We start from the raw sequence: 15,324 nt of genomic DNA, 5'->3' as shown, positions 1-15,324 counted from the left end.
CGTACAAAGTACTTCACCAGCCAAATTATAAGGACTAAAATCAGTCATCCAATTTGGCTTGACTGGAACAACATTAGAATTAATTGCTTGCAATTGGGATATTGACTCATTCAATGGAGTTCAATATCAATAATAATAGCCTAATATATTTGAATAGACTACACTACCACGTTCAGAGGTTAATTTACCTACCTAACAAGAAATAACTAATTATTTTGAGTTGTGCTTGAACTTCACCATTAACTTTCGTCCGGCTAGCTCACCTTTATCACCATTAGATGTAATGGTGATCATTCAGCAGCACTCAAAATGTATACACACAAAATAATGAGTACAAGAAGGAATAATATGGATATACTCTAATCAGAGTTATCTTAAGGTTTAATCCCACCCTTGATAGGGTCAGCACAAAAATGAATAATATATGTACTACTAACTAGCTCAAGCCTAGTCGTGAGAATTTCTACCTAAGAAACTACAAATTTATTTAGTCTGCGTTTGTGACAAATTCAGCACAATCACAGCCTAAATTCCTACCTAACAAAGGTTGGCAAAGATTATATTGTGGTGCAGTGATGTGAATATATAGTTGTGCTGTATTTTTGTTTTTTGGGGGATTTTATAGTTTATATAAATGTGCACTTGCTTCACACAGGTGAAAAACAATTATGTACAGTTAATTTTGGCTTGCTAGCCACAGCCGTTTGTGGTAATTCATTGTGTTGATCAATTTGTCAACTACATGTGACCTAGACTCACCTGACAGGTGTACACCATCTCTTGCCAGGTTTTGCCTGTATGGTCTGGCTGTAAATTGAATATAAGTGGCATCCAATCGTACTCGTTTTTTCAGCCTAAAGTTTATATATTTGGCAGCTCTTTGGTAATATTCTGGGGTTACTCCCCAACGATTATTATTACTCAGTTGGCGAGGTTCCACCAATGTGAATACTACCGAATTGCTGACGAGTTTAAATGAAGAAATTATGGTTTTAAGGTGATTAATTACCTCAACTGGATGTCGAGTAGGATGGATGTCATTACCACCTAAATAAATAATGGTTAGATGGTGAGGCCACTCTAACGCAGGTGTTAGTGTGGAATTGTTATAGAAGTTATGAGCTGTTGCTCCTGGTGACCTAAAGATTCTTACTTCAGTATGAGGTATAGGTCTAAGTGTTGTGGGTAATTGACTGTGTCCCAAGAGTGCTACCTTATACATGAGGTATAAGTAGCGATGAATTGGTGTGAATTAGGCTAACCTATGTGTTACGCTGCCGGTAGACACAATTAATTAATGTGGTTAGTCTAGACTACTTCACACGACGATTAGTTAATACTAATTAGTGTATATTTTTTTATATTTATCCGGTTCGATAAGGACCATAATGTGGGATACCTGGGGCTTGACTCAAATTTTTAATTAATCAAATTAATAACGAAGGACCACCCACTTTTGAGAAAGAGGGAAACTAATAAAAAGTGATCATTAGAAACACAAGGAAGAACCAGTGTCTATGGATAAATATTAGAAAGAATAATCACTTAAATAAATAATGGACTGTATGGTTAATTAACTAAAGTCAGAGCCTCAAACACCTACATTGGGGGAGTATTGCTAGAACTTCATATACGTCTAGGAACTAGTGTGGTTCGTTCACCAGTTCATTGTTCAATAAAGAATATTGTGACCAAATTATTACAGAATCAATAGGTAAATACAAATAGAAAATATTAATGATTGTTAGAATTAGAGAGCAATCATCTAAGTAAACACATCCATCTCCAGTTCACATGACAAGCATTCAATATGATAATATCATGGATATGTAGAATAAATTGGAGCAATTAAAGGTGTACAAAAAGTCTTAGCTTTAAGACGATTTCTATGACATCATTCGTGCCTCGTCCTCGTGATCTCAGGATCTCCACATAGAAGCCCTTCGAGGTGAATAACACGAATGTAGTTAACGGCTCGTTGACTCATCACATACGAGCTGTAATTTAAAGGATATTACGTAGCATTGAACTAGGCTACTTAAATCTCAATATTTATGAAAATAGAAATAAAGATTAGTGCGGTACTAACATTGGATTTTTAGTCGTCTTGCGATGTAACGACAGACTGCCCACGAAATATACAATCTCTAATGATGCATCAGGAAAGAAATATATACTTATCGATGAGTGTAGTGCATGCTGAAGTCTGCAGGTGTCGCGTCTCAGTCTCAAACTTCCACAATGTTGTAACGTGGTTGAGAGTTTGGCTTGAATATCGACGCGTTATTATTTGACCGAGCACTGTAGATCACATGGAAGAATAATTATTCGTTTTAAGCTGAGTATCAGTGTAATTCTTGCTGATAATCCCAATGTCACGTGTCTCAGATTCTGACGCCACGACTTTCCTGTTCAAGTACGTGCTCTCGCTGCTCACTCCGCAACACGAGCTACCGCACACACACACAATGGCGTCTCCTTCTCCCTCAACCCGCGTCCCCGCCTTCACCACAGAAATTATTTATCATGAATAACACTATTTCGCGCAATTGTGGCTGAAAGACTTTAATAAAGACTGGGTTGTGATTCTAGGGATTTAAATATTATTGCTTTCCCGTCTTATGGTGGTAAACGAGAAAGGGAGATTTTAGTTTTCTCCATGGCATTCACGCGTGACAGAAAAACTATTACTTGATAACAATTGTAACTAAAAACTCTTGATTTAGAATTATTTGGGAGTTATGTTATCCATAAATAATTATCACACGGAATACTGATGATTTTAGAGAACCACATTCAATTCTCTAGCACACTGGCAATAAATGTGTTTAACTAGATATAATCTGACGCAATACTGGTGCTTGATTTCGTAAGAATTCCAGCATCCATATGTAGATATAATGGTTAGTTTATGTGAACATTACTGTTAGTAAGTTTTAGTGACAACTGTAGTTAGTGTATAATAATACTGATTTATTATAATACAATAGAATTGTATTAGTGTTGGAAATTTCCAACAGTTATGTTGATGTGTGTATAATTCATCTAGTATTTTGCTGGGCAATTTTCGTTGAAGGACTACTTTGGTCATCCATTCACTAGTAGTTATATCAACCTTAAGACTGAATATTCTTAGTAGTGACTCAAACTCCATGCTGAAGGATTGTAATGAGTCAGCAGTCTGATCAGGTTGAGGTAAGTCCAGCAATTGTAGTACAAGATGTATGACAGTTTTCTCATTGCCAGCATTATCCATATTGGCTAATTGGTAAGGCCTTGTGGGGCTTGTACTAGGGTCGCTCATAATACTGAAACAGTACTGATGGTAGCCTAGGGTAAAATTCTGCACTCACTAGGCGATAATCCTACCTCTACTAGAGGTTAGCACTTAAAATTAATACACATTAGATATATATACAATCATACACACTAATGATTTGAGTGATAAACCAGTGTCACTGGAAGTACCTTTAGGTTAGCTCTTCTATATCACTCTAGGATGGTATAGACACTAATTAATCACTCAAAGGTGTAATGATCATAAGTAAATTATTATATATACACAACTCAACTCGAGTTGATAAAATTAAACCCAAAATAGGGTCTGCACCATTCATTAATGGTGCTAGGTTGTTTAATATAGTACAACTGACTATGGTAATAATGGGACTAGGATGAACAATAAATAGTTCAACTAGTCAATGGTAATAGGGGACTAGGTTATCTATAAATACTAGTCAATGTATATCCTACATTGTTGTGGGTTGGCAATTGGTAAATAGTATATTGTGAACACTAGTGCAATATATATTAAATAATTCTCTATTTTGGAGAAATAATATACACAATTATTGATAATAGCCTCTTAATTAGCCTCTATGTAACTTCTAATATTATCAAGAAGTATTAAATATCATTAGTGACATCGTGAAATAAACTCCACAAAATTCGTGAAAAATCTCTCGCGAAATTTAACACCACGAAATCCGTGAACAATCTCGCAAAGCAACAGCCACTAATTTGGCTGGCTTCAATATTAGCGCTGTCATTTCACGAAATTACACGCCACCAAATATCTGTGGGTGACCCAGAAACCGCTGATGAGGCTGAACTGAACTGAAGGAGGCTCCTGAGCTCGCTCGAGGCAATGCCGCCATCTTTGACTGGCTTTGTATAAATCACACTGCACTAGTATATTTAATGAATCCACTGTTTAACTGGTTCATCCGGTACTAAGATGACCAAATAATCTGTCATCCGACTCGAAGATGACCAATAATGTGGGTTCAAAGAACCAAATAATCCGGTTCCGAAGGACCAAATAATATGGGAACCGACCTGTGAGATTTATATTTAATTTAATTTATATGAATTTATATAGAATTTATATTTATGTTAATTTATATATTTTGATAGCAATTTGTATGATGTTAAGTAGACTGTATTTCTGCAATAATCTCACAAATCGATCCACTACACATTATAGGGGGGGGGTTATATTGAATTTATATATATGCAGCCAATCAAACTACAGTATTAAACTACATATATTAGTATACATTGAAGAGGTTCCTTATCTTATTACACAGCAAGCTTAGTCCACCAGATATAACTAGGATGTAGACACCAAATTTTCTCGTGTGAGGCAGCTTCCGTCACCCAGTAACTGATACACAAAGTTTGCTTCCTCTTCTTGACCTGTCAAAGGCACTAGCTGTAAAGCCAGAATCCTAATATATGACAGCTATATCAGAGAAAACACTGTACAATGAATCAGATAAGGACCAAGGCTTAATTACCTTTTATTAAGAGGCTGTTCGCATTCTAACCGGTACGCCCTATCTACTGACATTAATGGCAAAAATGATAAGATAAATGGGTTTCGGCAGAACACTTCCCTTCAGATTGTTGACAGCGTGTTTATGATGGCAGACGTTTGGTTTCAATAACACTTCGTCCAAGAGAAATTAACAGGAGCCGAATTTGCTCCCAGCCTCAGGTCTAACAACAATGGCTGACCACTTCCTCCTGACTACTGACGCTATTGCTCTACATTGTCCAGATATCAGAAAGTGATAGAAGGGTCACATTTACTCTATTTTGATTCTGATAATTAAGTTAATTCAAATGAGATGTTTTATGATGGTAAAAGTCCAAAGACTAATGTATTTAAGAATAATTCCTACCATAATAGGTGGTGAATTTATAATAGTATGTGGCAATGATATCCCATTTTCTATTGACGGAAAATTCCACTACAAGCTACATTTTCTATGGGTTAACTTGTGTATACAATGCAGCAATATTATCTGCAATTGCATGATATTATTATATGGTGTCGGATTTTCCGACACCATCCTTCGAGATGGGGACTTTTATTACCACTGCTACCTTATTCACTCTTGTATTGATGATATCCTCAAAATGCATCTGGAGTCTGCCAGTGCAGACTGCCTATCACCTGCCAGTGCAGACTGCCTATCACATGCCTCTGTATGACTAACTATCCTGTGATGGGGATTTTTTAGCATCATGTAGTTAGCTTTTTTTGACACTGTACTCCACTTCATATAGTCTAGGGTAGCTGCACAAATGCAGATGTACCTCTTGTATTAATAAGAAAGATTATACATTAACATAAATATAATATGTATAACCTAGCAACAACACTACCAATTGGTATATGTTTTCACAAAACAAGTATGTCAAGTACTAAGCACGATCAAAGCCAAGCAACAATAGGCTTTCTCTCTTTCTCAGATAGGATATAGATATATCATGATACATACGTAATAATGGCATAATATATCAGGCATATAAATGTATAAAAGGTACATAAGAATATATAATGTTATACAGTAGTACATAGAATTTCAGAAGATACATATAATCATATATTTAAGACATTAGGCTAGTCGACTAAGCCTATTCCATAATGTGGTATGATCACATCATACACCAGTCATACATGGTGTTTATGGGGTCATAACATTCCTCCATCGCAAGAGATGGGTACACGGTGGAACACAGTGTACACATTCTTACTGACAAGGGCCACAAAATAATACCATGCATCATATATTCACAATCAAGTAAAAGTCCAAAGCTGCACATCACTTAATGCAAGCAATATTCATATAACATCATTCAATACAGAATATATAATACAGATATAACACATCATCAAGTTTATAGGCGATATAAATATATAACAAGATACAAGCAAATACATTCAGGAAGTTTTATTACATTCACTCCAACTCAGGTTTTCTCTGGAAAACACCTGGATCTTTCTCTGGAAAACACAAAACAGCAGCCATGACATTCAGTTTACCAGGAATATTATAGATGTGGAGGTTAAATTCCTGCAAGAACAACGACCATCTTAAAAGCTTCTGATTATGCAGTTTCATTCTGTTAATAAATATCAAAGGGTTATGATTGGTATACACATGTACCTTATTCCCTTTCAAATAGACTTCTAACTTTCTTCATGCCAAACAAGAGCATAAGCCTCTATTTCAACTACAGAGTAATTACTCTCTATAATATTAAATTTTCTCGAGAAATAATATACTGGATACACTACACCATCAATTCCAACTTGGAGTAGGACTTCACCTGCCGCCAAATCAGAAGCATCTATATACATTATAAAAGGTTTATCAAACAAAGAACTAACGAGAATTAGAGATGAAGACAAAATACTTTTAAAACCCTCAAAGGCTTCTTGACACTGAGTAGTCCACTTAAAATTACTGTTCTGCTGCAACAAATAAGTCAGAGGTGAAGCTACCATAGGAAAGATTTTACAATACCTACCGTATTAGGCACTCATCCCCAAGAAGCGCTGTACCTGCTTTTTGTTGGTCAAGATAGGGTAGTTAACAATGGCACTAATTTTATCATATTAAGGCTTCACCCTACCTTTCCAACCTCGTGCCTTAGAAAGACAAATGTACCTCTGGGAAAATTACATTTCTGAGGGTTGACAGTAAGATTAGCTTTTTTCAACGTGGCAAACAACAGTTTCATACCTTGTAAATGGCTATGCCAGGAATCACTGAACAAAACATTTTCGTCTACATATGCACGACAAATGGGAATATCCTGCAACAGCAAGTTCATTAATCTCTGGAAGGTTGCTGGTGCATTCTTAAGACCAAAAGGCATGACGTTATACTGGTAAAGACCGTCAGGTGTAACAAAAGCTGACACTTCACTAGCTGATCTGTCAAGGGCACTTGAATACCTTTTGATAAATCGTTTCGATATAAATTACCAGTGACCAAGCTGGTCAATTCAATCTACAAGCAATGGTAAAGGAAAGTATCTACGACAGTTACCTTATTCAATCACCTGTAGTCAGTACACATGTGCCACTTCCCATGCGGTTTAGGAACTAGAAAGAAAAGCGAACACCAGAAACTTTGACTAGGCTTAATTAAACCATGCTCAAGGAGGAACTCCACTTCCCTCCTTATAAAAGCCCTCTTCTCTCATGATATTTTACATGGGTGCAAAAGAATAAGGGTGGTGTCTGTGAGCTGAATATCATGGCTAATGATTTTGGTCTGGGTAGGCATTCTCTGAACAGATTATCATTCTCAGCAGATAAGGTTATCATTTCTCCCTGATTCTCTTCATCCAAGTGTCTCAACATCTCAACAAGGCTAGAACAACAAAATTTAGGATTAGATACATATTAGATTCATTAATATGTAGGTGATTCACAGATGTGTCTGTCTCCTGTAGCGCACATGAAACTGGCCTGGAACCTTGAAACGCTTTTAACCTGTTTATGTGCACTGCTAAAGTCTTAAACTCTCTTAGACTCAGACAGTCTGGGTATGACTTCAAATGGATCTTCAAAATGATGCTCAAGAGCAGTCTCCACTCTGTTTTTTTTTTAAACCAGAACAAGACCACATTGCCGAAATCATCCAGACGTCACCCTGAACTTCTTGTCATGGTATTGCTTTATCTTGAGTTGTGACTCCTTCAGATGTTCACTCGCCACGTCTTTGTATTTCTTCAACTCGGACTGAATCTCCATCAGCTGACGACTTCCTTCAGTGAGCGAAACGTTTCCCAGCAGTCTATCATGCAGCAACTGGATCGGGCCTCTCACTCGGTGACCGAAAACTAATTGAGAAGGAGAACAACCCAAACGAATGCTGTAAACCATTAGGAACTGTAAATAATACGTATGGTAAGTTCTCATCCCTGTTAGGTCCAGAGTCTTTGTCAGCAGTCTGAAACATTTGCTTCAGTGTCTGGTGAAATCTTTCCAGAACACCTTGACTCTGGGGGTGGTACATATTGGAACGCTGATGCTTTATGCTGTACCTTCGACAAAATTGTTGGAACTGATGAACAAAAATTACTATCGTTGTCAGACTGAATCACACGAGGTAGTCCAAACAATGTGAAAAATTTCAAAAGGTGGCAGATGACTGTCTTAGCTCGGATATTACGAACCGGATACACTTCCGGGAATCTTGTAGTAGCACATATAATGGTTAACATATAGACATGTGTTATGGAAAAGGTGTGTGTCATACTGTGAGGGCCAATGTTAAAATGAATAGGAGTTCCTAAAATAGTGGCAATAGGGAGGCCCTGGCCCCTAGGGAAAGAATATTCCCGGAAAATAAACAACTGCTTGGCAAGAAAAACTGTCAAGTCTAAGGTAATCCCCTATTCCACTCTCAACAGGATGAAGAGATACTCCTTTCTTAGTGCTTATTTATTAAACCCTCTAATAACCCCCATATACATTACTACAATAATATACTTTACCACTCTACCTTACGTTAACTACCTTGGTCCACTTATACAGGATACAAGGTTAACACTATAGTTATGATAATTATATAAAAATAATAATGAGAAAATATTAGGCGCCATGAGGATATGAACCTTTTTGGTTCAGTACTTAGGTTTTTGTAGGAAAGCAATTTTTTGACCTACACCTAGCATATGTCCTAGACGGCAGGCTCCCTAGATAGGGAGCCGGTCGGCCGAGCTGACAGCATGCTGGACTTATGATCCTGTGGTCCTGGGTTCGATCCCAGGCGCTGGCGAGAAACATTGGGCAGAGTTTCTTTCACCCTATGCCCCTGTTACCTAGCAGTAAAATAGGTTCCTAGGTGTTAGTCAGCTGTCACAGGCTGCTTCTGGGGGTGGAGGCCTGGTCGAGGACCGGGCCGAGGGGACACTAAAAAGTCCCAAAATCATCTCAAGATTACCTCAAGATTTACACTTACAAAAACTAGGGTAAAGTCTACTTAGAGAACAGCACTTGTAAGGCTTGAAGCACCCTGGGTAGCTATGACCCACGTGGTACCCTAGTCACAATGGAGTACACTTAATGATGCCAAAACACTGGCTTAAACTGCCTCTAACAAAACACAAACTTAGCCAGTATCACAGTAAACACACGGACGCTTGCTTAACTTATAAATTGCCCCCAGAATAGGGTAAGGGAAGAGAGGAGGGGAAGGAACAGAGCGCCCAAGGAAGAGTGTTGACACCACCACAATCGTCTAGAGAAGAGCAATAGAGAACTCAGTCCAAGCTCTCTCAAGTTGCTGCCAGGAAGATACCTAGCTGATCATACAGCAGACATCATCCCAAGTTTACTCAGACATTCATTAATAGTTACTTTAATAGTTCTAAGAATAGCTGATAACTAGTTCAATATTATATTTAATAAACAACAAGCTCAGTTGTTGTTGTCAACAACAAGCTGAATAATCTGTGAGTAACAAGGTTTATCTTATGTCTGGCAAGGAAGACGGAATCAAGGTATGAGGTATGAAAAGCCCAGAGTATAAACATTATTGTTAACTAAATATCCTTCTTACCTAACTATTTAGATTCAACTTGACCTCTGGTTTCCAATATGAACCCAGGGTCGTAACACTCCTCCCCCCTTCAGAGAAAAAAAAATGTGGCTACAAGAATAGTTGTCATATTTTTTTTTGTCAGGTTAGGCTAAAAAGGGAAACATAGTCCATAAAAGAAATTTAAAAAAAAATAAGAACCAATAATCTTTGAAAGAAAAAGCACACACACAAAAGGAATTCTCTGATAGAAAAAGCACATACAAAAAACAATGTGGAAGTAAATAAATTTGACACGGAATATTTAATATCAGAGGAGAACCTAAAAAAAATAACTAAAACATGACAGTTGGAATATGGCTTCCCGTTATTCTGATGAATGTTACTCAGGTAACCGGGACAGCGCATCGGCTATCATGTTGAGCTGGCCCGGGAGGTGGATAATGGAAAGATTAAAGTCCTGTAGGTACAATGCCCACCTGTGTATGAGGCCTTTTTCTACCAATGAATAATTGTATTGTGCCTTGTCAAATTTCACAGAGTAATAGTATACTGGATGGTCCACTTGATCATCCCCAGTTTGCAACAACACTGCACCAGCACCCGAGTCAGATGCGTCAACGTGAATTTTAAATGGTCGGTCGAACCTTGGACTAGCGAGCACTGGGGCGGAAGCTAAGATCAATTTCAAATTTTTAAACGCCTCACCACAGTCTGTTGACCACTTAAATTTAATGGCCTTTTGCAACAAGTCCGTGAGAAGAGTGGCAACACTGGAAAAGTTCTGACAAAAGCAGCGGTAGTATGCACACATACCGATAAACTATTGCACTTGCTTTTTAGACTGGAGCACTGGATACTTCAGAATGGCAGTGATTTTATCTGGCCGAGGTAACCCTTTTCCCTGGCCCACTTCATGAACGAGATACGTCACTGTGCCTTGGCCAAAACGAAACTTTTTTGCATTTAAAGTTAGATTTGCATGTTTCAGAACTGAACAACTGGCATAACCTAGCAATGTAGTCAGTCTAATTACTATCAAAAAGCACAATGTCATGTGTGATGGTGTTCCCCCCCCCCCCCTTATATTTCTCCCACGCCAGCTGTAAGAGTCATATCTATATTACCCGAACGTTCTCTGCCTTCCAGAGAACAATCTGACATATGTGGGAGCATGAGGTGTTCTCGCGTTGGCGAGAAATTAACTAAAGAAGGGGGTTTTGGCCGGCGGCTTAGGCCCTTTTGGACGCCAAGATGGCGCCGACGCCTACGTTCTCACACCAAAATGTTATGACATCAGTGGCACCAGATTGTCCAAGAACGGTGACGTGGTACAGGGAGCCAATGAGAAACGCCCCTGGCAAGTGTGACGTCACGAATGGAGGTAGGTCCGGACGCACGCCCCCGTAGCGCCAGGAGTTAGATACGACACATCGTGAAGGGCGGACGTGCGATAGGGGGTCCTGTCAGTCTGACAGTTTTCGCCCCTCTCTGGTGAATATATGCATCACCAGTGGTCTGCGAGCATCCTGTGAGGTTTTCCTGAACTCCGTGAGCCGGACAGAAGAAGGAATTGACGGGAAACGAGCAACAAGTGCTCCAGTGACAGGTGCTTAGCAAGAGCACTGCTGCCTGGGCAGTGACGTCAGGGACGACTGTACAGTTTCACCAGTCGGGTGATGACGTAGTGGCTGGGCCAGTTCACCGTGAGAAAGGAGAAGAACAAACTAGTTGGAATACGAACGATTGCAGCCATGAGTAAGGACTGCAGACGTAGTTGTGAGGAGGAGGCAACGGCCAGGAGACCGACTCCAACCCTTCAAGAGGTTCTGGAGGAGCACGGAGCCTGCCGAGGGAAGCAGTACGGAGAAGACTCGTTTTTGGGTGTTGGTGGAGGTCCTGGGAAGAGCATCAGTGTGTGTGGGGGTGTTCCCTACAGCAAGTCGTGAGCCGGGACCAGGAGCTTCAATTCAACCCTCAACAGAGGACGAGTCCACATCATTAATGGTGGAAGTAGGTAATTAAGTTTTCCCTCCCATTCCCCATTAGTTAGCGATTAGCCAGAGTATCTTCTATGTCGTGAGCAGGGCTCACCAATGTCTATGATTCTAGTAAGACACAGTTGTGAAGGGAGATGCTATAGAGCTCTCACGAGATATATATATGGTGTGTGATTGCCCCTGTGGTTTGATGAAGAGATTACTATGACTAGGACATTTATATTTACGTGTCATTTATATTATGAGTTTGTGCCAGATGATATATATATATACATATATATATATATATATATATATATATATATATATATATATATATATATATATATATACATATATATATATATGTCGTACCTAGTAGCCAGAACTCACTTTTCAGCCTACTATGCAAGGCCCGATTTGCCTAATAAACCAAGTTTTCATGAATTAATATATTTTATCTAATTTTTTTCTTATGAAATGATAATGCTACCCATTTCATTATGTATGAGGTCAATTTTTTTTATTGGAGCTAAAATTAACGTAGATATTTGACCGAACCTAACCAACCCTACCTAACCTTACCTAACCTATCTTTATAGGTTAGGTTAGGTTAGGTAGCTGAAAAAGTTAGGTTAGGTTAGGTTAGGTAGGTTAGGTAGTCGAAAAACAATTAATTCATGAAAACTTGGCTTATTAGGCAAATCAGGCCTTGCTTAGTAGGCTGAGAAGTGCGTTCTGGCTACTAGGTACGACATATATATATATATATATATATATATATATATATATATATATATATATATATATATATATATGTATATATATATATATATATATATATATATATATATATATATATATATATATATATATATATATATATATATGTCGTACCTAATAGCCAGAACGCACTTCTCAGCCTACTATTCAATGCCCGATTTGCCTAATAAGCCAGGTTTTCATGAATTAATGTTTTTTCGTCTACCTAACCTACCTAACCTAACCTAACCTAGCTTTTTTTGGCTACCTAACCTAACCTTACCTATAAATATAGGTTAGGTTAGGTTAGGTAGGGTTGGTTAGGTTCGGTCATATATCTACGTTAATTTTAACTCCAATAAAAAAAAATTGACCTCATACATAGAGAAAAGGGTTGCTTTATCATTTCATAAGAAAAAAATTATAGTAAATATATTAATTCAGGAAAACTTGGCTTATTAGGCAAATCGGGCCTTGAATAGTAGGCTGAGAAGTGAGTTCTGGCTACTAGGTACGACATATATATATATATATATATATATATAGTGTTGGTGTCGATTACCACTATATATGTATATATATATATATATATATATATATATATATATATATATATATATATATATATATGTCGTACCTAGTAGCCAGAACTCACTTTTTGGCCTACTATTCAAGGCCCGATTTGCCTAATAAGCCAAGTTTTCCTGAAATAATATATTTTTTCTATTTTTTTTCTTATGAAATGATAAAGCTACCCATTTCATTATGTATGAGGTCAATTTTTTTTTATTGGAGTTAAAATTAACGTAGATATATGACCGAACCTAACCAACCCTACCTAACCTAACCTAACCTATCTTTATAGGTTAGGTTTGGTTAGGTAGCCGAAAAAGTTAGGTTAGGTTAGGTTAGGTAGGTTAGGTAGTCGAAAAACAATTAATTCATGAAAACTTGGCTTATTAGGCAAATCGGGCCTTGAATAGTAGGCTGAGAAGTGAGTTCTGGCTACTAGGTACGACATATATATATATATATATATATATATATATATATATATATATATATATATATATATATATATATATATATATATATATATATATATATATATATATATATAAATGTACAATTTAGTAGTGTAAGACTGTGTGCCTAGAGTTACCTTTTATTATGAATATTGATGAAATGAACTATGTATACTGGAGTTATTAAATAACATATTCATATGTCTAGTGGTTAACTGTGATTATGCCAGTGTTGTTATATACTGTGTACATGAAGAAATAATAGGTGCCTCACGCCAATAGTGTGAGTATAGTGAGACAGTGAGGAGAGTGAGTGGGCGTGACATCTCGCGAGTTGCCAAACGTTCGATAACCCTGCATGTGGAGCGTGGGAACGCGTGACAGCTGGGAGTATTGCCATTTCGAGGAGTGTTCCAGAATTGTGAAGAGGCGGAGAGAAGATTGCCCATTTATTCCTTTGACATGTTGTTGATGCAGAGTTGTGATTCTTTAATCTTTTAAGTAAACTACAAAACCACCGCCGTGTTTGTGTCAACCCTCCATTACCTTGTTGCTACTGAGAGTGAGTGATTTAAACATATACTTACCTGTTACCAAGTTGATTAGTGTTCTCTTGGGCCACTACTACTACTATATTACCACTATTCCACTGAGGTGTTACTGGACATGGGAAACACCAGTTGGTGACCTATAATGAGTGGTAGAGCCCTCTGTCGGGGTGGGCACATGATCAAGTGAGGTGATCGTGTTCTCACTCGTCTTTAGGCTACGAGGCCGGCCGGAGACAGACTGAGAGACTCTCCTGGTGAACAGTGGCACCGTGAGGATTGAGTGAAGACCCGTGGGGCTGTAGTATGTAACGATTACCACTACTAATGGGTGGTGATTGGCTAGAGAGAGAGGGAGAGACCACGCACCCTGACACATGTAAGTACGCCCGATAATTTGGCACATTTGCGAGCAGAGAGTTCATTAGCCTCTGGAACGTTGCAGGGGCATTACACAATCCGAATGGTAACACTTGATACTCGAAGACACCATCGGGTGTTATGAACGCAATTAGTTGCTTGGCACACTCGATGAGTGGGGTCTGATAATATCCCCCTTGAGAGACCGAATTTCGCGACGTTCGTGGCGTTTCCGATCTCGCTGATGCAGTCTTCTAGGAGGGGCACCGGATAGGCATCCACAATGGTCACCTTGTTGAGCTGCCGAAAAAGTTAGGTTAGGTTAGGTTAGGTAGGTTAGGTAGTCGAAAAACAATTAATTCATGAAAACTTGGCTTGGCCGATAGTTGGTGCATAATCACCAGGAGCCATCTGGTTTGGGACCCAAAGGCAGAGCGAGCACCAAGAGCCCTGGCTCGGCCGGATGAGGCCGTGCTGGAGCAGAAAGTTGACTCATGATGGCCTTTTTTTCTGGACTCATCCAATAGAGTTGAAGCGAATGGGGTTGTAGTCTGTCAACTTGACATCAGGGTAGATGGCATCAGTCTGGGTCGGGACCTCCCCGAACAGACTGGAGAATTTGTCAAGTAACAACTGCACCTCTTCATGTTGGGCCACCTGCAAGTGGGACAGTCTCTCCTCCACAGCATTCACAGAACTAGAATTATTGAGAATGAGATTAGTTGGAATCCCAGAACAATCATCCCCTCCCTCACTGGAAAAGGAAACATTGGTTAGAGCGACTAGCCTGGGGCCCTGAAAC

This window comes from Procambarus clarkii, chromosome 33 (genome assembly GCF_040958095.1).
Source record: "Procambarus clarkii isolate CNS0578487 chromosome 33, FALCON_Pclarkii_2.0, whole genome shotgun sequence".
NCBI lineage: Eukaryota > Metazoa > Arthropoda > Malacostraca > Decapoda > Cambaridae > Procambarus > Procambarus clarkii.
The sequence above is the reverse complement of the archived record's forward strand: the minus strand, read 5'-3'. Positions refer to the sequence as shown.